The sequence below is a fragment of the Siniperca chuatsi genome, linkage group LG1, assembly GCF_020085105.1.
Source record: "Siniperca chuatsi isolate FFG_IHB_CAS linkage group LG1, ASM2008510v1, whole genome shotgun sequence".
NCBI classification, from domain to species: Eukaryota; Metazoa; Chordata; class Actinopteri; order Centrarchiformes; family Sinipercidae; genus Siniperca; species Siniperca chuatsi.
In genome coordinates, this window is record NC_058042.1 from 2,534,777 (window position 1) to 2,557,876 (window position 23,100).

At 39.4% G+C, this 23,100-nt stretch overlaps 1 protein-coding gene across 12 annotated transcripts in view; it reads left to right on the forward strand.

Moving 5' to 3' along the window:
* LOC122875832 (SH3 and multiple ankyrin repeat domains protein 2-like) overlaps positions 1-23,100 on the forward strand; it is a 199,920-nt gene that overhangs the window by 32,643 nt on the left and 144,177 nt on the right. The window lies entirely within an intron of this gene.

Here is a 23,100-nt window from a genome sequence, read left to right on the forward strand (position 1 = left end):
CACAAAATTAAGAATTCATCCATAGTGCGCCACCAGAAAAAATCCCCCCGAAGAATCCTGTTGCCAAATTTGATGGCTGAGACGGCTGCAGAGTCGGACTCTGTTTTCGAAACGTGTATACTCCCATTACTTTCAGGTTATAAAAGAAAAGGACAAGAACATAATAGTCAAATGCAATGTATGTCTTGGGAAGCCGAGAGAACTCTACAGCAAGAAATAGCACAAGTAATCTGAAATATTGAATATTTATCCCTATCTCATAATTTATCAGACTTTGATCCTTTGTCTGCCCATCCCTGCATCCAAGGCTATTCGTTTATTTAAAAAGTTCTAGGCTATTTAATTGTTTAAATAATTGTTAATATAAACAGGCGATTTTAATACAAAGTGGTAACCACTGCATGTGAATGCATGAATGGGCCTGATCTGCGCGCTGGAGGAGAGCTTTCATGCTGTAAAATATCGCCCTCCACAGGATTTGTAATGAACTGCAATAAAGTTGAGCTTCTGTGCTTTGATTACCCGCTTCCATTTTATAATGCCTAGTCGTACTTCTGCAGTTATTTTGATTTTGTGAAAAGAAACGCAAAAGTAGTGTAATCAGTGCTGCATTACTCTATACAGACAGTAATATTGTAAAATTAGCATTACTTAACAACACATGTAATATATTAGCCTACATTTTGAAATGAACTTGCCCAACACTGTTAGATACACACACAATACTTGTTAGTAGGATACATTCATTGGTGGTTTGGGTTTTTTCATGGGATTTGTTGACCCTAAGAAAAAAAAACGAATATCAGCACTTATCAAAATATGAAAAACATATTGAAAACAATAAGATGCAGTTAGCCTGAGTTTCACAGGATGCGTGTTCCAAAGATTTCGATCTCTAAAGGTACTTTCAGACAGCGAGTTTCCTCCCGCTGTGTCTGCCGCATGGTGACGTTGATGTTGTGTGTTTTAATTGGCTGGCAGCAGGGCACAACTCCACCGCTGCGGCTACTGGCCACCGACTTCATCCAATCCTGCTAATTGGCTGTACTATACTGTACTTATACACTACAGGTGGCTGCTATCCACCGAACTCTAATCTCATCACTTAGCCAAGTAGAGCGGTGGGTTGAAGCTTTTAAATAGTGGGAATGGTTAGCAATATATGACACGATTATTATAGCAAATTTAGGTAACTAATCACAGACATTGTTTATTGGCCCAGACTAGATAATCCAACTGAAATGGTCTTGGAGCAACATTTCAGTTGCTCCAAGACCATTTTTGTAAAATGATATGTTTGCTCACTGCTGGTGAAGGGGTTTTTAATTCAGGGAACTCAGATAGCTGTAAAATTAGCTCCTGCATTGTTTCTCTCAGTGTGGTTTCTGTGGTTGTCATTATCACACGGTGAGCCACGGCAGGAAGCTGAAAAGTCAGCTCAGATGGCAGCGGCAAATAGCCATGTGCTTTTTTAAACAGCCAGTAGGAACCATCTTAAGGATCTGTGATCTGGTTGGTCTGGGGTTAAAAAGTTCTGTGATAAACTTTGTTGCCAGACCCTTATCTGCTATCAATGAAAATTTAAAACAGGTTTCCAATTTAAAGATGATTTAACTCGGATGATGTAATCTTGACATCTGTCATCTAATCTGCTAAGTACTTGATTTTTAGTGTATTACATAATCACATGACAACATTTATATAGCAGAATTACTGTATTGTGCCACGTTTCCATAATGTTAATGAGACCTTAGAAACATGCAACAGTCGGCATCTGCCATCATGTAATCACGTTAGAAGAAAACATGGAGAACACTGCTAAAATTGTAAAGAGCTGTTCAGTCGACTGACCAACTAACCAAGGACACATTTTTTTGAGTAAAACATGTAATAAAATGAAAGTTCTTTTACAAACCCGTCAACAGACAACCAGAAAATCCTTTAAAGTCCTTAAAGATTTCGTTTAGTTTGAAATAGGAGCAGCTTTTATACCTTCAGGCTTTGCTTATTCTAACATGACTTCTCTGGTGTAAAGCTACATATATGTCTATACATGGAAAATCAACTTCAACATCCACACTTCACTGACTGCCAGGTACGTTTTTTTACGTCATTTATTAAAAATATTTTTTCTTTTTCAAGTTATTTGTTTTCCTCCCAGTAGTTGCATTTTCAGCTGTTAGTGTAGAGGGGGGTGTTGTAAAAGGGATGTCAGTACATACCCTCTATACACATTTTGCTTTTTTAAGTTGCGAGGACAACACAGGACAGCGGAGAGAACTGTCACCACAAGATGGATTTGAGCACCTCTTGTGTCAATAAGTGTCAGGCTGAGATGAATGGCATCATCCACTGTCAGTTATATATGTACTGTTTCTCTGCTGTGGATGTCAACAGAATAAATGTGTGCCAGGGGTTTGCTCCAGCAGTGTGTATTTTGTGGGACATCCACAGCTGTTCTGAGCTAAAAAAAAAACCAACACATTACTCATGTCTTTCTTGCTTCAGTTGTGTTCAGAGGATTTCTATCCTTTTGTACTGGAAGCAGCGTTGTTGTGCTCCTGGCCAACAGCTGCACTGACTGACCGCAGAGTGGCTATGTAAGTCAGGTTGTCTGTTCGGGTTGTCGCTCCTGGGAGGTTAATTGATCCCTCCATCTCTGCCCAAGCTGATACTGACGTACTGTGGTAGAAGCTGTACTTGTTGCATGCTTGCACCAGTGATGCCATACTTATTCTTCCTCCCAATGATAATCCCAGATAAATCCCAGATTTCAGCTAGGTGGAAATAAACTCTTGTGGGTTGGTGCTCTGACATCTGAGTGGTCCATTAAGGCCGATAAGTCCCCATCTTCACCCACTCAAGTTGGCTGATTTTAGGAAGGGAAACTTTTGTGACCCCTGATTTATGTAACACAGAATGAACTTCAAATCAAAATGTTATTGGTATATTATTAACAAAATAACCCCCAAAACATATTCATTATTTTGTTTTTCCAATGACTTATAGCCAAAAAATCTTATTTTCAAAACTATTTATTTTTTCAACGTAGCATTTTATATTTGTGTTTATATATATATATATATTAAATAAAAAAAAAATAAATAAATAAATTAAATAAATGTATGTATGTGAATTCATAGTCGCTGTCACAGATGAGTAACACAACATTACCTGCAAACTGAATAAAAAGATTTAACACTTACATACCTTGGATCTCTACTTTTTAGAGAAAAACATCAGAAAAACAAAGATTTCCAATAAATCTGTTTTGACACATGAAAATGAACAAGTCTAAGAGTCTACAGTCATGCTAGTGGCTCTGTGAGGCTGTACTCTGGCCCAGCGGTGCTTTGAGGTAAATGCTAAACATGCTGACACGCTCGCAATGACAAGGCTAACATGCGTCACCATTCACCATCTTTAGTTTAGTGTGTTAGCATGCCAACATTTGCTAATTAGCACTAACTGCAAAGTACAGCTGAGGCTGCTGGGAATTACATTAGTATTGGACAAATTGAAATTTTGACCTGACGATGAAAATCAGGGGATCACCAAAGTTATTGCAGTTCATCCTGTGACGAACATGAATGTCTGAACCAAATTTCATTACAATCCATCTAGTAAATATTTAGATATTTCTCTGGATAAGTGAAAAAATTAGCTTGCTGGTCACACTAGATGAAAAGTCAGGAAATCACCAAAGTCATCAGGATTCATCCTGCACAAAATTTCATGCCAATCCATCGAATAGTTGTTGCTAAAAAACAGTTTGAGGAATAGCAGGGAGTTGAGGGCTTAATTGAATGAAATGAATTAATAAGACCGTGTGTAATGTGGTCCCGTGTCATTTTTCCAGCCAACTTTAGATGAAACCACGCCCACGAAATATGACTGCAACTGACGGCACTGAATTTGATACATTTACTGTTTATCAGACCACAGTTAGCTAGCTAGTGTGCTATTTTCTAACTATGTTTAGTGGGTGTCTGGTGTTTAATGGGAAACGTTAATTCAGAAGGACAACAAGTTAACAGTTTGAGTCAAGCATAGAGGCTGTAGCTATTATCATTTAGAAAGTTATAACTGGCAAGTGAGATATTTCTTCATGCTAATAATAACTTTAGCCTATATAGCTAGCTGTTAAAGTGACAGGAAGTTGCCTCCTTTCTTAGCTTATTCGAATGCAGTCAGTTCAACGGCCTTCAGTAATGTTAACTTATTGGCACGGGAGCAACTGAAGGGACATAATTCAGTATTATGTCAATCTTACCGCTCATGAAGTACAGGTTTTCCAATGCTGTCAAAGTCATTGTTTTTGATAGAGACTAGCTAGGGGGTTTAAACTAGTCACATAAACTGTGCACCCATCTTGTATTTTTTACTGTGCTGTAGCTGTCATATTTCGCTGGATTCGCGTGAGCGCAGTTTCTGTGGGAAACATCGTACGGATGCTGGGCGTGGTTTCATCTACTTCATCTCTTTAGGCCTGAGGTATACAGGTTGACAGGTGGAGATGCCCCTGGATCTGGCTGATTTTAGTGTCTTTCTTGCTTTCTTTGTTGTTTTGCATTTGAATGCATCTTTACTGTTGTATATTTTCACCCACACTCATTCTACCTAACCCTCTGCTCCAGTTTCAGTTTAAAAATGAAACTGTTGAAATCACTGCCATGCACCGTACATGATTTGAATAATTTCATGGTATGAGTGAAGTACTCGTGCTTTTTAAATGGTATCCAAAAATTAACTGTAAGAGGTCCATTATCTTTCTGTATGACACTTATCATTTTAATGTTAAAGTTTAGCTAAAAAAATTGAACCAGCAGCGGACCCCACTTTATAGTAGATTAATATTTTGCATTGCTGTCGGGGGTTGATGGATATTACACTGTGGAGATCCTTTTAATATAACATGTTAGCCAGCGTGGTCTGTTAAAGGAGTGGGCAGGTGGTAAGAGCAGTGTGATTGAACGATAACCAAACATGTGAGGAGATGCAGCTTGCTGCTGAACAATGGCCAGGGGATTTTGATGCAGAGAGAACATAACAGAAACCGGGCAAAAAAAAAAATAGAGCAAAAACAAGCCCTGTTCTTTTGAGAGCTTCGACTCATCTGTTTGTTTTGCCCCGCTCTGGGCATGCCTGCTGCACAGTTTTTGTATCTTTACCTTGCAGGCATTCAGCTGACACACATATCCAAAACAAATAATAAGTGAAAGAGCCAGAGCCCCAGTGCCATGACAACACTGTGACCCACAATGATCCTGTAGGAGATGAGCAACTTTTTAAGTTACAACAGCAAAACGAAGCCAATCCAGGAGCGTGATGAGGTAGAGATGATATTGAGCTGTTACACTTAATAGTCGCGACTTGCTTGAAAGATGAAAATCAATAATTCTGGTTTCCGTGTAGCCTTCGCATGGGGCAAGTTGGGCATACACTGGCAGCAGCTGCTTGTTTGGTGACCTCTAGCTAAAATGCCTACCAGCTCAGTGTGAGGCAGCATTTGGACAAATATAGAAAGGTTGGATGGTTTTCTTCACACACAAAACTTTTTAAAATGTGAGGTAATTTAACAACTTCAGCTGTTGACGTCCTCACACGTCCTCCCATAAAAGTTAGTTTGTTTTTATTTTACATAAGGGGGATTACTCACCGCTAGTGTTGTTGATTTGTGGACATTAACTGAGGCTATGAGTCTCATAAATCGAACGTCTCCCAGCCAGCAGTGTTGATTCCACAAAACTGACAGCAGCAAAGAGACCAAGCTTTTCACTGTCAAAGAACTTTTATAGTGCTGATTAATAAACCGCATGGGCTTCAATGATCTTCTATGACCACTGGTCTGTAATGTCCAGAATTACTTGTATTATTTATTATTGCTTTAGAAATATCTATCTATCTATCTATCTATCTATCTATCTATCTATCTATCTATCTATCTATCTATCTATCTATCTATCTATCTATCTATCTATCTATCTATCTATCTATCTATCTATCTATCTATCTATCTATCTATCTATCTATCTATCTATCTATCTATCTATCTATCCATCCATCTCCATCTATCCATCCATCTATCTATCCATCCATCCATCCATCCATCCATCCATCCATCTATCCATCCATCCATCCATCCATCTCCATCCATCCATCCATCCATCCATCCATCTCCATCTCTAACACTGGCAGTTTACAGCCTATTTATTTTGGACTTTTTGTTTCAATCTCAAGCGATGCACTCATTATAAATACCATAACACTATAAAATATCAGCAAAACAGAAATACAGACGGGGGACAAAGAGAAACGTATCACACGCAGATGCTTCCGTGCTCCAGGGCTCACTGAACGGTTTGGTGAGGATGAAAGTGATGAGAATAAAATGCTCCGGCCTTTACAGTCACCAGATCGCAACCCAGTTTCGCACCTATCGAAGATTTTGGACCAACGTGTAAGACAGCGCTCTCCGCCACCATAACCATAAGACCAAATGATACAATATAAACTTTCATCTTCAAGTCTATGTAGTGACGTCTCTGACTGTCTCTGATGCTGTATGTCCTCGTGTTATGTCTGTCAACAGCTTTGTTGGCCAGGTATGTGTACACATACGAGGAATTTGACTCTGGTTTTTCATTGCTCTCAATGTACATACACAGAAATAGACATAAATACAGCTAAAACATACTCAACAAGGTAGACAAACTTTAAGATACTATGTGCATATAGATCTATATATTTTTAAAAAGTACAAAAAACACCAGTAACATTTGTAAACAGTAAGACAATTGGTGCAAATGGTGCTGAAATAAATATGATTAATGTAACAGGTTACTTTATATACATGAGGTAGGTGGATATGACAGTACATACAGTAAGTACAGTGTGTAGATTTAAAAAGTGGTAATATTTACATAAACAATGAGATACAGGTACAGTAGATGTTTGTGTCACAGGGATTGAAGTGTTCACTGAATCAGAGTGATGTGATATGTTTGTGTTTCTTTCTGTCTGCTGTACTCAGGTCTGTCTTGAGCTCACTGAGATGACCTGATTCAATAAAGGTTGTATATATAAATGAGGGAATCTCTTGTGGAGGTGTTCATCCCTCCAACAGAGCTCCACAGACTTGGCGGGGAGCACTGAAGCTGTTCTGGAGGCTCGTGGTGGCCTGACTCCAAACTAAGACACTTCATGGTGGTTTTTCCTTTCATTCATCACCCATCTGTAGGTCTAAGTAAGACTTTAGGATCCCATTAGGACATGTTATTGGGCATTACTGTTCTACACGCAATGATCTAAATGGAAAGACTACAGGTTAGTAAAATGAAAAGCCCCAGTGCTGCCTTGTAATAAAAAAATAAAACAATAAGGTGAAATTGTTTGCGTAAGAAAGTTGTCCAGACAACACTTTATTCTGCTTCTAGCGTTGTTACCCAGCCAGCACTCGCTCACTTACCAGATGTGAGCTCCAGCTGTGGTCCTCCTGCCTTCGACTTTGTGACATTAGTTTGGTTCCCAGACGCTCACGCTGACTCGCACACGTGCTCTCCTGAGATTGTTCAGCCTTTGTTGGCAGCCTCAATTTCCTGTCTGAGTGTTTATTAAAACACTCAAAGTGTGTGTGCGTGCTGTGTTTGCTTGATAGCAACCTGTCATAAGCAAGGAGGTACACACCCTGAATGTCTTAGTGATGCTGATGCTTGCCTCATACAAGTCAGAATGCTTCTCTGAAATAGAGATTGAAATTTATTTTGGTGTGTAAGTAATTACCATTACGGTTGAACTAGATCATACCACCTGCCGTGTCCTTCTCTGGCTCAGTTTACATGTAGTTGTAGATATGGAACACTGAATAGCTGTGTTCAAAGTTTAAATTATGTGTCCCAAATCTGAAAGTTAGACTAAACGTCTATAAGTCTAGGAGTCTAAATCAGAAGTCAGAAATACTTTATTGATCCCCGAGGAGAAACTCTTTAAAAACATTATTAAGAATCACAAGTAACTTGAAGTTGCAAGCTCTCCATACAAGACCAGCACCTTACCACTTGGCCACCACACCTAGCCATGCTATAAGGCCTGTGGAGTCATTTCACACCAAAAACAAAGTTGTTGGATTGATGACACTTAGAGAAACAGCTTGTCTTAGATATTCACAACTAGTGGGGCAAAAAATGTTTGGCTTGACGGTGAGAGGAAGGGACGTCCTCACCTAAATCAAAAGGGTGTATCTTCTCTATTTTAGAACATCTCAGACAGGTACAGACTTGTCTCAGTTTTCATCAGTCTAAGCTGGACTTTGTCAGGATCAGCTGTACTGGGCTCAGCTGCTGTTTGAGCTTAGTGCTAATGTTAGACTAGATGTTAAGATGGTGTTCATCATGTAACATTTACCATGTTAGCGTACTGATCCTACATATTACTAACATTTAGCATACCTTAGTAGCTTGTAACCTTTAAAAGGGCAGTATGTTAACATGCATGCATATTTTAGCATGTAATTAACATTACCTAGCATGCAGGCTTTAAATCAGAGGTACCGTGTCATTAACTAACACTGGGTCCCAATTCCATACTACAAACTAATGTTATACACTGTGCACTATATACATAGTTCATAGTATACTGTTTTAGTTGTTGCTATAGAAATCAGTGTTGTATACTAACAGGAAGTGACACAACTTGTGCAGACACACGACATCAACCTCCAACTTTGGAATATAACTGTCAATTAAACTTCATAACCAGATAGCGAAATGTTTCTGCCAAAGATTTTCGTTCCCTGCGCCATCCACAATTTGATTTAATTGTTTCCAGCCGTGAGCAGATACTGCATGTGCATCACACAATACGTATCAATGTGTATCAATAACACACTCAATAATCTATTTCAGCACGTGTTCTGTATACTGTTTTAGTACACGTATACTTTATTTCATACTACATACTGCATTAGTGTATAGGATGAAATTTGGACAACACAAATTTTAGTGTTGGGCAAGTGAACATTTTGACCTGTTTGCGGCACTTGTTGAAAGGTCAGTGGATTTATGAATGTCTGTGCCAATGTTTTATGGAAATTCATCCACTACTTTTCAAGATTCTCCTCTCTGGACCGCAGTGTTGTCAGATACACACTTGCACCCACACGTATCTGTCGAGGCCACATTTTCAGGGCACGCTGGATTGTTTCCTCTCCCTGTGGCTCCATATAGTTTCTCATGAATATTCAGTGTGCATAGACAGGCCCAAGTGTAAGCATTAGGCAGAACTGGGCCACATGTGTATAATTGAAGAATTCCATTAAACTTTAAACTTGAATGGTGTTCTTGAATTGAAGGTCTTCATGAGCGTATCCACACTTATGTGTTTAATGGTGTTGGCTTTGGTTCAAAACAATAATTATTCTACACTGCCAAAAACACAATTATTGTGGTGAATTCAGATGTAATAGGCACAATTTGACACCAACTCATCTGCTCAGTCACTGTTTTCCCTGTAAGCAGTTTCCAAGACGTTGGCCTCTTTAAGATTGGTGTTAATAATTGTCTCTTCCTGTCTGCTGCCTCTGATCTCTCTGAATAAACAACATTAGTGACTGCAAACTGTTAGCCACCATGACCCAGTGATGCGTCTGCAGGCCTTTAGGTTTTACTACTGTATGTGGGCATGCACACAGCACTCTTCCACTTCTCTATAGAAAGCTATTCTATCTCTGCTGCTCTTCTCTTGTGCAACTTGCTTTGTGATTCCAATACAAGCCAGAGAGAGAGAGATTTGGGATCTCTAACATGTGCAGCAATGTAATTGCATGCACAGTCCATTATTAATGAATCTCCTTTTTAGTTCTTGGTGACTGGTAATGACAGTAACTTCCAATAGAAACAATTCTTATTAGCTACGTCAGACATTCACAGAGAAATGGTTATTAATATGCATTGTCACTGTCATATGAATTAATAAAACAGAAGAAAATAATTATGTTGTTTTGCAGAGTGTAGTGTAGACACAAGGGGGATCTTTAGGAATAAAATCTGGATTGCAGAGTTTAGCAGTAAGCCTGGCTTCACGAGCCAAAACGTACAATGCATCGTGCAGAGGAGCATGAATGGCTTCGTGATTACTGCCGTCAGCCTGCCTGTGCGCACAGGCCTCTTCAGTCACAGCCATTTCAATTAAGACAAGAAAATGTAGTTAGGCTAATGATTTGCATGTATAGTGTATGGGGCGTGTGAGATTCGTGTTTTAAAATAACATCATTGTTTGGGGATTCCTGTTCAGAATGGGTGCTTTAATTTAGATGTTTGACTTGAACAATACGGTGCCTCAGACGTATACACATAAGCACACACTGGGGGTGTAACAATGACATGATTCATATATCAATTGTGATGGTTATAATGTGACTGTCACTCATGCACATGTTGTGATTTCATATTGTAAAACACACTGAGTCCCAGAACTTGCCAATCACTGGCTCATCACTCCCTTGACAGAAAATGTGGTATTATTTTATATATTCATTCTTCCCAGATGATGAGCCTGACGGTGCCGCTCGCATGGCTTTAGACTCTGTCTTGTTATTTCCTCGGTCCAGACCAAAGGAACCAAGCTGAACAAAGTGACTGTACTGAAGGCCAGTCCACACTTGTACCATTTTTAAGCATTGTTAATTGTTCATCATTAAGAGAACAGATATTCTTCTATTTCTACAAATATCAGTCAGTAACGTCAGCTCCGAGATACACATATATGACATGACCCTCTTGATATTTGTACGCCTTTTATGCTGTTTTGACGTGTCTGTTCTTTTCTCTTTTGCACAGCCAGTGAAGTTTAAACCCTGCAGGCAACCATTCAGATCACACAAGTCTCCTACTTTCTAAACATGAAAAAATATTGCCTCTGTAATAAAGGTGGGCCGAACAGTCATGTTTAGCTTTACATTCACAATAATAATGATTCACTGTAATGATTCGTTTTTCTTACGATGTGAATCATCAATAGACTCATAAAGCCTAAGGAAAATATACACTTAAAAGCCAATTACCATTTATCTGAAGGCTATTTCAGAGTCACTGCGGCTCCTATGCAATTTTACAGTTGCTCAGTTTTAATGAAAGCCAAGTCCTGAATAGGAGCGCACTTCCATGTAACACTGGGCACTCACTCTCAAGTTGGCACAGCAATTATTCACTGTGAAATGAAGAGTATGCTCATTTCTTTTCTCTCTCTTTCTCTTCTTTTGCTTATATTCACAAATATGCACACGGGCATGCACACAGGCAGTGTTTTCTTTTTAAAAGCAGCGGACCATCTGGGTCCTCTGTTCTTCTCTGCTTTCTTTCTGAAGACAGAACAGAAAGAGAGGCTTAGCGGCAAAGTGTGATCATAGCAGGATGCTGGAGTGGGGTGTGAAGCCATGGCCTCAGATATATACGTATCACAGTGGGACATTTCAAAGCCAAGGATGCCGACAATCATTTAGCTGAATATGTACTCATTTGAGAGTTGTACTAACTAGCAGTTCATTGTTCCTTCTAAGCTCTTTTTGTACCACAGCAGGGTTCCTCCATATCTAAGTTAGAAAGTCAGTCCCTCCTTTATCTCAAATACCTGATCCTTTACTGCTCACTCTGTTTTACAGGAAAACTTTCCACTCTCATCTTTTGGGGGGGGGGGGCGACTTTTTCTCACCATTTTCTCCTCACCTCGGTTTATCCTTCCTTGCACTTGACTGCTCTCCTCCCATGTCTCAGCGGGGAAGTCACTCCGTTCTTCTCTGATTGTCCAGGTCACTAGGGAAGGAACTGGAGGGTATAATGGCACTGAGTGATGGTGATGGCATGTTGCATGGGATGAAAGAGCACAAAAGATGCCACTTGGCTTGGAGGTATAGTTGTACTCTATGTCCACACACAACAGCTTAGCCAGCGTGATAGCTTTCATCTGAAGTGATTGGCGGCTCCTCCATAGTTCCAAAAATGGCAACCAATGAATATAAAGTCAATACAAACAGCATTATATGAAGTTCAGAAGCCAAACGATTGTACTACACTTTTACAGTCATTTAGCATGGGTCAATTCAAGTGCATTTATATTTGTATATTGTACTGCTTAAATGATAAGTCAAATAATATATTAATTAACAGTTTTTCATCATCATCAATAACAATTTTGCTAATTGGGTAATCATTAAAGTTATCTAACAAGCAAAAATGCCAAACATTCTCCGGCTGATGCGAGGATTAGCTTCTTTTCTCTTTTTTCTATCATCATAAATTGAATTTCTCCGGGTTTTGGACTGTTGTTTGGCCAAAACAACCAATTACAAGGTTTTATTTTGGCTTTGGGAAACTGTGATTGGCATTTTCAGTTTTCTAACAAAACTATTAATCATTTAACCTCAAAAAGAATTTATAAATTAATCAGTAATTAAACATTAGTAAGCTGCAACCTTAGTGAATTGCATGAACATTCTTGCTGAAAACTTCAGCCACTTTACTGACTTTACTGAAAAATGAAAAGGAGCAGCATATAATCCCCTCTTTTTTTAGAGGAAAAGGAAAACAATGCATAAAAACATAATAGCATTATTTAGCATCCAAGCAGAATACAGCACTGCAGACTCATAATCTTCCAATAATACAGTATTTAACCAATCTCTAAGATATTGTATTGTGAACCTCAGACTGATGAGTTCCTGTTTATACTTCAATCGTGAGTTACCACTTTATAATTAATATTTTTGGATTAACAATGGATTAAGTGACTGCATGTAATGTGAAAACCGTCGCTGGTAGCGATGAATCCACAGAACATTTTCACCAAACTCTACAGCTCCATGGAGCGTTTTAGCATCTTTCAGCTTATTGTTTTAGTTTGAGTTTGAGTTTTCACTGCCACAGGTCGCTTTAAGTGTTGGAACCAACGAGCAATGCTGTTAGTTTTCTGGTGAAGACCACAGTCTTGTTTCATCTGAGGAGCACGAGCACTGTGCATAAGCACCCACTCAACACAGCTACTGTGTGTGTGTGTGTGTGTGTGTGTGTGTGTGTGTGTGTGTGTGTGTGTTACTTTTGTGTTGATTAAAGCAGGAGGTGGTAGATTAATAGAAATGATACATGAATTTGTGTGTGTGTGTGTGTGTGTGTGTGTGTGGGCCTTTCTCTGTGTGTGACTGTGTAGCTCAGAATCCAGTTCTTTTGTTTGCAGGGCAGGAAACTTTAACAAGGTAATGGCTTCCTTTTACATTTCTCTGTCAACTGTGTGTGTGTGTGTGTGTGTGTGTGTGTGGTAACCCTTACTCTCTTTACACTCTTGTACTTGCATACCTCAGTTTGTGTGTTAGTTATCCACAAAAGAAGACAATCCTCAGATTTCAGCTGGAATGTGCCAGGTAGATGATGAAACCACATGCTGCAACTGAAAACATTGTTGCCCTAAAGCGAGGTTTTACCCGCTTAAGAAATAATTTGATCTGAAGTTCAGTAATACCATAATCAGCCAGGCTGTATAATTTACCTCAATTATATGGTTGTTGTTCAGTCACAGCTCTTCCAGCTTTGGCTAGAGACAAATGATCAAGTAGCGAGATGTATTCAGTACAAAGGTTTTAATAACGGCTGTATTTATTGCTATTGTTCTACCTCCAGTTTGACACTCGAGGACATCGTGCTGCATGGCTGGTGATCAATCATGATATGTCCTACTAATTAAAGTCCTTATTGAAGCGCTTATGGATTTGATATTTTTTTTCCTCTGTGGTTTTCATGTCGAAGTGGCCATGTCTCAATGTCTTTTCATTGTAGCCCTGTTCATACAGAGGTAACAAGAGGGTTGCGAATACTCAACACTGTGTTTTTTTTTTTTATTATTTCAAATCAAAAGGCTGTTTGATCAACAAAGACTTTTGAATGTATTGCAGGCTGATGGTGATGTTACAAACAGTCGAAGAGGAGAGTATGGCATCCCCCAGCTTCAGTTGATGGGTCACCAAAGCTTTAATGACGAACATGATACTCTGTTCAGTTGCTCCATGAACACACTAAGAGGAAAAGGGGAACAACACATAAAAACATTATACCATTATTTAGCATCCATACAGAATACAGCACTGCAGACTCATATTATTTATATATTGCTTACTTTTGTTAGCAACTAGCTGGTAAAAATAGTGGAGCAATAAGCAGCTAAAGAGCCAGATGTTTTTGTCAGGAGATGGTGGACACCAAACCATGGTAAAAGGACAGTAAATATTGGACATATATTTACCAGTTGGACACAAACACGACTCCAAATGAATGCTAACGTAACCCCATGTCACAGCTTGATGCGCTGCCCCCAGTGACCAAAAAAATCCATCAATCCAAGTTTAACTTGACAAAATGACAAGCTCTGATGAAGTGCTATTTTAAAGGCCCAGCACACCCTTCGTACACCTACAGGTGTTTTCCCTACGTTGTCTGATTAGACCTCTTCTCTGGACTTTGTGGGTGTCTACGGTCTCTGCTTGATTGGCATCTCCGTCACTTTAAAGGTGGAGCAACTTAGTCTCAGTCTAAGGGCACGGTCACACCATCCCCTGCCGAGGTGAAATTCGTATCTTGTCGTGCTGAATGCGGGAGAAAAAAACACACACACACACACACACACACACACTTCTATGCTATTGGGTGAGGCTGCGACTTCGCTGGTCAAAGTTCACCAAAGTTGAATTACACGCGAAGCGAAGATGCGAATTTGCTTTGGCATCGGAAGCAAATGTTTTATTCGCCAATGTTAGTTTCATTCAAGAGTGACTGCCCTTATTTTAGTTGAGTTAGGTGATGTCACGTAATTCCCAGCACAACTCTGCCTACCTTCAACCTGAGCAGAGGTCTAATCAGATGCAGTAACTCAGATCACAGACACAAAACATGAAATGCATCCTTAACCTGCTTAGATTAAACCTGCAATATACACTTTGATGGTGCATCAATTCTTCAGACTAACAGAACAACTAAAGGAATGTCATTTGCTTGTTAAACGAGAAAGACATTGCGGTGCATTGACCTAATGCATCAGTCTTGCTAGCTTACACGCACTTACTTTCAAACTCAGTAAAACTCAAAGATGTTATAATGTCACTTTGTATCAATCACAATATGAAAATGAAATATTGGCAAACCGTGTGCACTTATCAGCCACAATCAAAAAACACAACATTTCTTTTGTTTGGGAGACACACTTTTACCTTCTAGCATTTCACCCCAACCTTCATAATATACAGTAACTCCACATGACTACAAACTGACAAATGATAGCATAGCCTTGAGAAAACACAAACTGAGGCCTGGCAGCACTTCATGTTTTTAATCAAAACTGTCAGAGGACGGAAAATGAATGCTCAGTTTAGTCAGACAATTCGGTTGTTTTCTATTTGTCGTTAATTAAATATAACTTTCAAAAACACGCTTTTGGTAAAGAATGTCATTTGATTATATGGAGTAGGAGTAAGACTCGTAATGTCTACAATACAAATGAATTTTTATAAAAGACACCAACTGTCCTGACTGGCACAGCTTCCTGTTAAATTCCACAAAAAGACACCACATGGATTCATTGCAGGGCGTAGGAGCACCTTTTAAAACTACCATCCTCTCTTTTAAAGTGCTCATTAAACATCCTTTTAACTCAGTCAGTTTAGGTTTCACATTTCCTAAGAAACCATTGAACAATGCTCTGTCCTGGAATGACCTGGGAAGTCTTGGAAACCATTTTTAAAAAGGACATTTCCAATTGGAGATAATTCGGTTCCTCTGCCTACACTCTTTGTTGCTAGGCGATAGAACTTTAACCCCTTCCCCCGTTGCGGGGGTTAAAAGGCTGCAGAGGTAACCTTTAGACAAAATGACACCGCAACTTTCGGGGATGGAGCAACGAGGGGAGACGGTACATGAAGGTACTGTTGCCTGCTTTTAGTAAAAGTAATTATTGAAGAATTATGACTTGTTTTAAAGGGAAATAGTTGCATTAAAAGGGACACACAAGTATTCACGCACTCTGTAATCATGAAGTTGCAAATGGAGAATTTAATGCAGTTTTGAACATGTGTTTTTTATTTTTTTTTATCTTAACAGTGGACTGAGGCCTCACGACTAAATATTAACAGAACCGCAACATACAGGTAAAGTGAAAAGACGAAATAAGCGCAAAAAATACAGAGCAAAGGCAAAAGTAAAGTCACATTTTTCCATTATAATCCTCAGAAAACATTAGTGCCGCATACCTTTTAAGTCCTCCAGTTCTTTTATATTGTTGTATTATACAGTATTGTAAATATTTGTTAAATATTTGATGTTTATTGAATTCTAAATCAAATTTTCTTTACTCTGTTCTTTTTTGGCCCTGTTCCACTCAATCCGACTCCTTCTCTGTTTTCACTACACTCCTCAGAATATGACAAACTTATGAAAAACCCTACAGCTATATTGGATATGTTCTCAAATATTGAACCAGTGCTTGTACTAAGCTGTGTTCCTCTTTTAGTAATACAATAGATGTAGAAATCTCCAAGTCAAGTCACTTGTGAAATATCTTTATGACTGATCTGCATGTGGATTCGAGGAAAAACAGAATAATACCTTCAAATACCACAAACAAAGTCAAGCCAGCAGTGCAAGGCAGATAATAACTGCTTTCTCACTGCGCTCAAAGTGTTTGGAATTTGATTGTTTTTTTTAACGGTGGAAGGAAGGTAGGAAGGTAGGAAGGTAAGCTGTTTGATCGATGTCTGGAACACATGGGAATTTGTGTTATCGCCGGATTCCTGGGGCTGCCTAGTGACACAGCTGTAATCATACCTGTTGTCCAGTGTGGTGTCTTCTATTTTTACCTGGTTGCCCAGTGTGCCCTTTTCAGATTGTCAAGACTAAAACATTCTGTGAAATTTGGTGAAAGCTGTTGTTATTCATAGGCGATCTGCAGGTTTCAGTAATCTTAGGGTCTGTTCCCAGCTTTGGTACTTGACAAGATAAGAAGTCAAGTATTAACATGTATGAAGAATGAAGTTACAGCCCACATAAAGTGAAACTGACTAAAACGCTCCAGACTTTATGACATTAATGGATCAAGGCTGAAAAGTGCGTTTGAGTCTTATTCTGTCATGTGCAATTAAATAGAAGATTCAAAGCAAAACGACTTTTTAGTCCGATCACTGGCCAGAACGGCAACAAGCAGGTGTCTTCGAGCTATTTAAATGTCAGGAGTTTAGTCAGTGTGTGTGTGTGAAACGAATAATAAAAGGCCTGACCTCATGGTGCGATTCTGCACCTACAGTAATGACTTTTCAAAAGCTCAGTCTGTCAGGTTTGTTCCCAGTCATGGAGAAATACTGTACTCTCAGTTCCTTTTTTCCTTTGTAACAATGTCACAGGTAACCTTTACTGCAGGCTCATTTACAGTGTGTGTGTTTGGTTTAAATAACACAGGGATCACTGGTAATACGCTGCCGTTGCTAACGTGACAGCGGTTGTCGTTAGTCTCGTTATAGTAATTTATTGCACCTAGGTGAGTCGTACACGTAACAGGAATTTATCTTTCATTATTCATTATCAAGAAAGTGCTCTCAGATGGTTATTAATGAGTCTATTTAACATTCTCCAGTGATGGAGGGCTGTCTGTCTTGTCTCTGTGTGAGGTAGAATTTATTTGAATAGGAAAACATCTCTGAATCAACAAGCTGTGATAGAAAAAGAATCTGGGTGTCTGCCTTGTCACACAGAAGCCGATGCTTTCCTCTTCACAGAATGGTAATAGACGTTTCCTAAATGTCTGATTTGAATAAATCTTTTTTTATTCTTATTTAACAAAACCGTATCTGAACTCCCACCTCGCCCTCCAGGAAACCAAATAATGCAGTCTCTTCACATTGTTCGTGGTTACCATTTGAATCATTTTTTTGTCTGGTTTTGTGTTTAATTGATGGCTGTTTCCCCCTTGTGAAGAAACAATCAAGCCAAACTGCAGGTGAGATAAAGAAACTTCCTGTGCCTCAAAAATGGCGACTAGTGACTTAGACTCATAAATCGACAAACATTAAGTTAACTGCTCCAAGCAACTTCGGTGTCAACTGAAAATGACAAGACAGATATGTCAGTCTCATGATAAAGAGAAAACACAATGGCCATTGGGTCTCAAACTCATTCAGGTTGGAAAAACAAACTATTCTACAAATAGAAAATATGAAAATAGTTTGTACATCTACTGTCCTTAATGTTACTAAATATTACACTGGCAAATGACAAGGTCTCCTCCGAGTGCAAATTCAGGTGAGGTAGGAGTAAAAAGTTAGATTAGACCACTGGATGTTTGTAAAATGTTAGCAGATTTGTTATCGAGCTGGCATTTTATGTTGCATCAACCATACAGTATTTCTCTAGCTAGCTATAAGTAGCTAACAGTAGCTATGTCATGGGTTCCTTACTGTATCTGTCCAAAGTTTCTGAAGCTCCCTCCACTCTTCGAGGGCTGCACTGAGGTCAGCCGCTGACGTAAGGCAGTGACTGGCTTCGAATGGCAACATGTGTGAACCGATTTTTGTCCAAGAGCCATTAAAACATTACTGACTGCAGCTTTAATGTGACTTAATGCAATATATTGAATGTGTTTATTCTGCTCTAATGGCTCCCAGCACTAATTCCATGTGTTAGTTTTACAGGTGTTAAACATAGCCCTAACCTATTTCTGTCAGACATTTACAATGGAGAGAACACTCTCCCTCTCTTTCTAGCTCTCTCTCACACTCGCACTCACACTCACATGCACGACTCTTACTCGCAAATTACTGTGTTCATTACTGAACTCTGCATACTCTCTTAGGTGCCTAAAGACTTAGAAAGTCTCCAAGACGCTCTTTTCATCTTTTCAATTACACCAGTGAATGAAGTGGGGGACTGGTGTGGAAGAGAAATGAATCCAGGGATGACAAAAAATATGGCCTCGTTACAATGGACACAGCTCTTCGCGCCTGTGTGTGTGTGTGTGTGTGTGTGTGTGTGTGTGTGTGTGTGTGTCTGCGTTAAAGTAGAGGTGGTAAAAAAAAAAAAACAACAACAACAAAAGAACCAGTCGCACTCCCTCTCCTCCTCTCTCTCTCTGTCTCACACACACACACTTTCACACATTCACACGCTTACTTTCATAGAAGCAGCCAGAGAAAGTGAAGGCATTTAAAGCCAGCATGTGCCTTTCAGCCGCGGAGAAGTTCTCCTGATTTGATGGTGTCGTACATTACAAACCTGATAGATGCCACAGCGTGCTGCTGCAGAATCAGGTTAATGAGGCCGATCTGCAGAAGTTGCTGGAATGGTGCAATCTCCTTAAAACTGTCAGTCAGTCAGCAATATGAATGTCATCAGACCTGAGCTATGAGATTGCATCAGACCTTTCAGTGCATGGGCAGCTTTTGCCTGAAATCTTTAATGATGCTGGTCACTACTCAAAAATAGTCTCTGAGCCACCTACAAGCTGTGTTGTCAAGAAATCGTTTTTAATTTTGTCGTTATATAGATTTTATTATCCTCCGATATAAAAACCCGAGAGAAAAAAAAAACCTTTTTTCTCCTCATTTGAAGCTCAAGTAACAAGCTCACTCTGTAAATCTAACTTGTGTTTCCAGTTATCAGATGTAACAGTCATGCCTAATTTAAACAAAAAAGATAAATTAACTCAAATACAACTAAGCTTTGACCGTGACACAAATTATCACCGTTTATGGATTTCCATGCAACAACATGTCTTCAGGCATGTCTGTTTACTGTTGTCATTGAAAATGGCTATGAATGAATTAGCATGCTAATCAGTTGATAATTATCATTTTGTGTGACAAGAAGGAATTATTTGCGTCTTGGGCTTTTTTTGCCGCAGGATTTACGATGGAGGTCGGGCAGTGGAAGTTCAGCCCTGTGTGTGTGAGTGAGAAGAATTAATGTATTTCCTCTGACAATCCCACTGCAGTGCTTGATAACCACAGCTTGTAAATCAGCGTGTTTGTGTTTGTGTTGGTGGTGTGTAATGAGTATGTTGATGAAATACACGGGGGCCTTGTATGGAAGGGCGTAGGTTTGGTTTCAGAAGTGGGGACGACACAATGAAGTCACGGGTTCTTCAACTAAAATCCAACCCACCAAAAGACAAAGAAATTTGATTAATTTCATATTATATCAACATTTTAATCTGATCCATTTAATACTTCTGAATCAGGACCTTCAATATTTGGAGTAGGAAGCTTGTGAAGTACAGGAGTCTATAGCTGTTAATGGCATGTGTCAGACACATTTAATAAACATTTCATATATTATGCTGCTTATCTCGTTTTCAGGTTGTAGGATTTGAGCATTCGGCTGCAACTTCTGTTTCTGCCTTCTCAGCCAACCGAAGGTGATTCGACATCTTTAAGTCGTAGTTATTGCAGCCTTTAGTTACTTGCAAATGTTGAAAGGTAAACCGAATAAGATTTGAAAGGATTTGGATTGGATAAGTGTATTCGATACTGGATTTAATTTCGATAAAATGCTATTGAATCGCATCCCTAATAATCTATTATGACTGGTTATTGTGCCATTCATAATAATAGTAGTCTACCAAAATTAGAAAAGCTATGTAAGATACTGTATTTTTCACTAACTCAACTTAAAATCACATGACCTGCTAGATAATGCTGTATTTTCTTCTTTAGTAGTGTGAGTAGTGCCTGCAGGTTTTCCTCTCAGGCTGCGTATGGCCACAACAGCCTCCACCAATCAGAGGGTTAGAGCAGCCTGTATGTAGCCTGAGAGGCGAAATCCAGGGCAAAAATATACACAAAGAGCAAGCTGCCGCTGGTGGAGCTTATGTACGTTAGTTCGTTTATGTTTCCGTGTGGAATTTCAAGACACCGCTCTGTATCAAACAGTCTTTCATCAACACATATACAACACCAAAATGTTGGCACACACACACTCCATATGACACTGTAGTATCTAGAGTGTGTTTATAATTGGCCACATGCTGACTGGAAAGGCATGGAAGAAAATTATACAAATTACAGTATGAAGTCCCCAGCAGGAAGCCAAAATGGAAATGTGCAAAAAGCTCCAATAAATCAGAACTGATGTGAAAACTGGCAATTTTCATATTATAACACGTCACATGTTCAATTTCCATCTTTTCTTACTTGAAAAAAAAAAATCATTCTCTGATACATTTCCAGCAGTGTCACACTGAACAGAAAGTAATCTGTGGAAAGAAGATCTGTCCATCGCACATCTCGCTGAAAGCTGATAGGAATGGAGACCTTTATGTCTTATCAGAAAACATTTTCATCAGCGGCGTCCAGGTATCTGGGCCACTGCCATGACACAGTGACAAGCATCTCAGCTAATGGACATATGTACACTAGGATGAGTGTCACAGATGCTGCAAGGTGACGCACATAACTCAGCCTGGACCGTTTCAGATGGCCCTGCAGCTGAAACGTCTCATCTGTTCTCTAGTGGTCTTTCTGAGCGAAGAGCTTCTCCTTTATCAAACAAACACTTCAGTATTCTCTTGCTGAAAAGTGAAGAAGGGCTCAGCTCTTCATCATGATCGTGTTGATGGTGTTGCAGTGATTCTGTCACTAATCCAAATGCATCAAAACAACAGTGGCCAAGTGTCAAACCAGACTTCTGTTATTTAGAGAAATGATCAAGAAGGTTTGTGTTGTTACATTTCTAAAACCTGCGTCTCTCTGTTGATTGGTCTTCTATGTCTTGGTAAATGAAAAATATAGTATTTCTTTAGTATTCATATATTACACTACCTCTCTTTTCTCTTTCTGTAAAACTTGTGGCAATCTGAGGGGGCGGGGTGCGTGTTTGGATATCATTTGGCAAAAACTTTGTTTGCATTTCCAACAGTGCTGTAGTTGTGGTCTGAGTGGCTGGAATTGATTGATTTCTCCCTGGTCCTCACCCTGTGATCCAACAGCGTAAGGTTTGAGTGGAAGTGAGCAGTCCTTTGCACTTGAATAAATGGTTGTATGCTGCTCAGCGTCACTGAGTCACACCCACCTCACAGCTATCAAATTCTCATGAAATGATGCCTTACCCACATACTATGTAGAGCCACTGGTTCCAAAAGTATTTTTCTTGTACTGATTTTCTCAATGTTCTGCAACATGACAGGAAGAAACAAGATTTTCCTGTATAATTTAACAATACTATACGTTTATGTTATGACCATCGGTTTCAGTTCAGAACACTTTGTTGTTGGGAACAAAGCGCTGAGGCAGTTCCTGAACTCACCCAAACTGATAAACAGAAAGTGATGTTTCTACAAAGTGTAATCTTTAGCTTCAGCTCGCCGTTAGCGGCGCACAGAATAGAATTTGAAGCTCTGTGATTGGATGATTCTAACAGTAATGCTCCTTGGGAGTCGTATTTGACTTCTCTCCTTCAGTTGTGTCCACGAACCAGATCATTTCTAACGCAGCTGCTCATATTTACTTGTGGAGAGTTTCATGTACATCCAAGATGTGGAGCTGCTCCAACTGCCACCCACCGAACAGTCTATGCAGAAAATGACCGGGACTTTTACTTACAGAACCATGGACGCACTGTGCAGTTATTTTCCATTTCAGTCCGAACTATGTCACAACAGGCACGCAAAATGATATTGCTTGTTGATATTTAATTAATGAAGGATATTCAATCCTCGAGTGCACGCTATCCTCTAATAAGGAAACCGTGTGGATTTTAAGATAGAAATGATTAGATATTCAGGTTATTTTAAATGTCTTAATTCTATCCAAGTCAGTCACGAGAGCATGGCCACAAGCAGTGACTGATGAGATGTTACACGTTTCATTTGCTGATCCATAAATCATGTTGACGCCTCAGCTTAATAGAGCACAGTCACTTGGCCTGCTACATTTTTGGGAGTAGGGCCGTTGGTAATATGGTGCAATTGCTTGCAGGTGCAGTTTTCCCCCTTCCTTTTCCTCACATACAGTATAACCCTAATGAAGCAAAACCTTTTGGTGAAGATGCAGTCACATTAAGTCCTCGGCGAGTTTCCTGAAGCAGAATG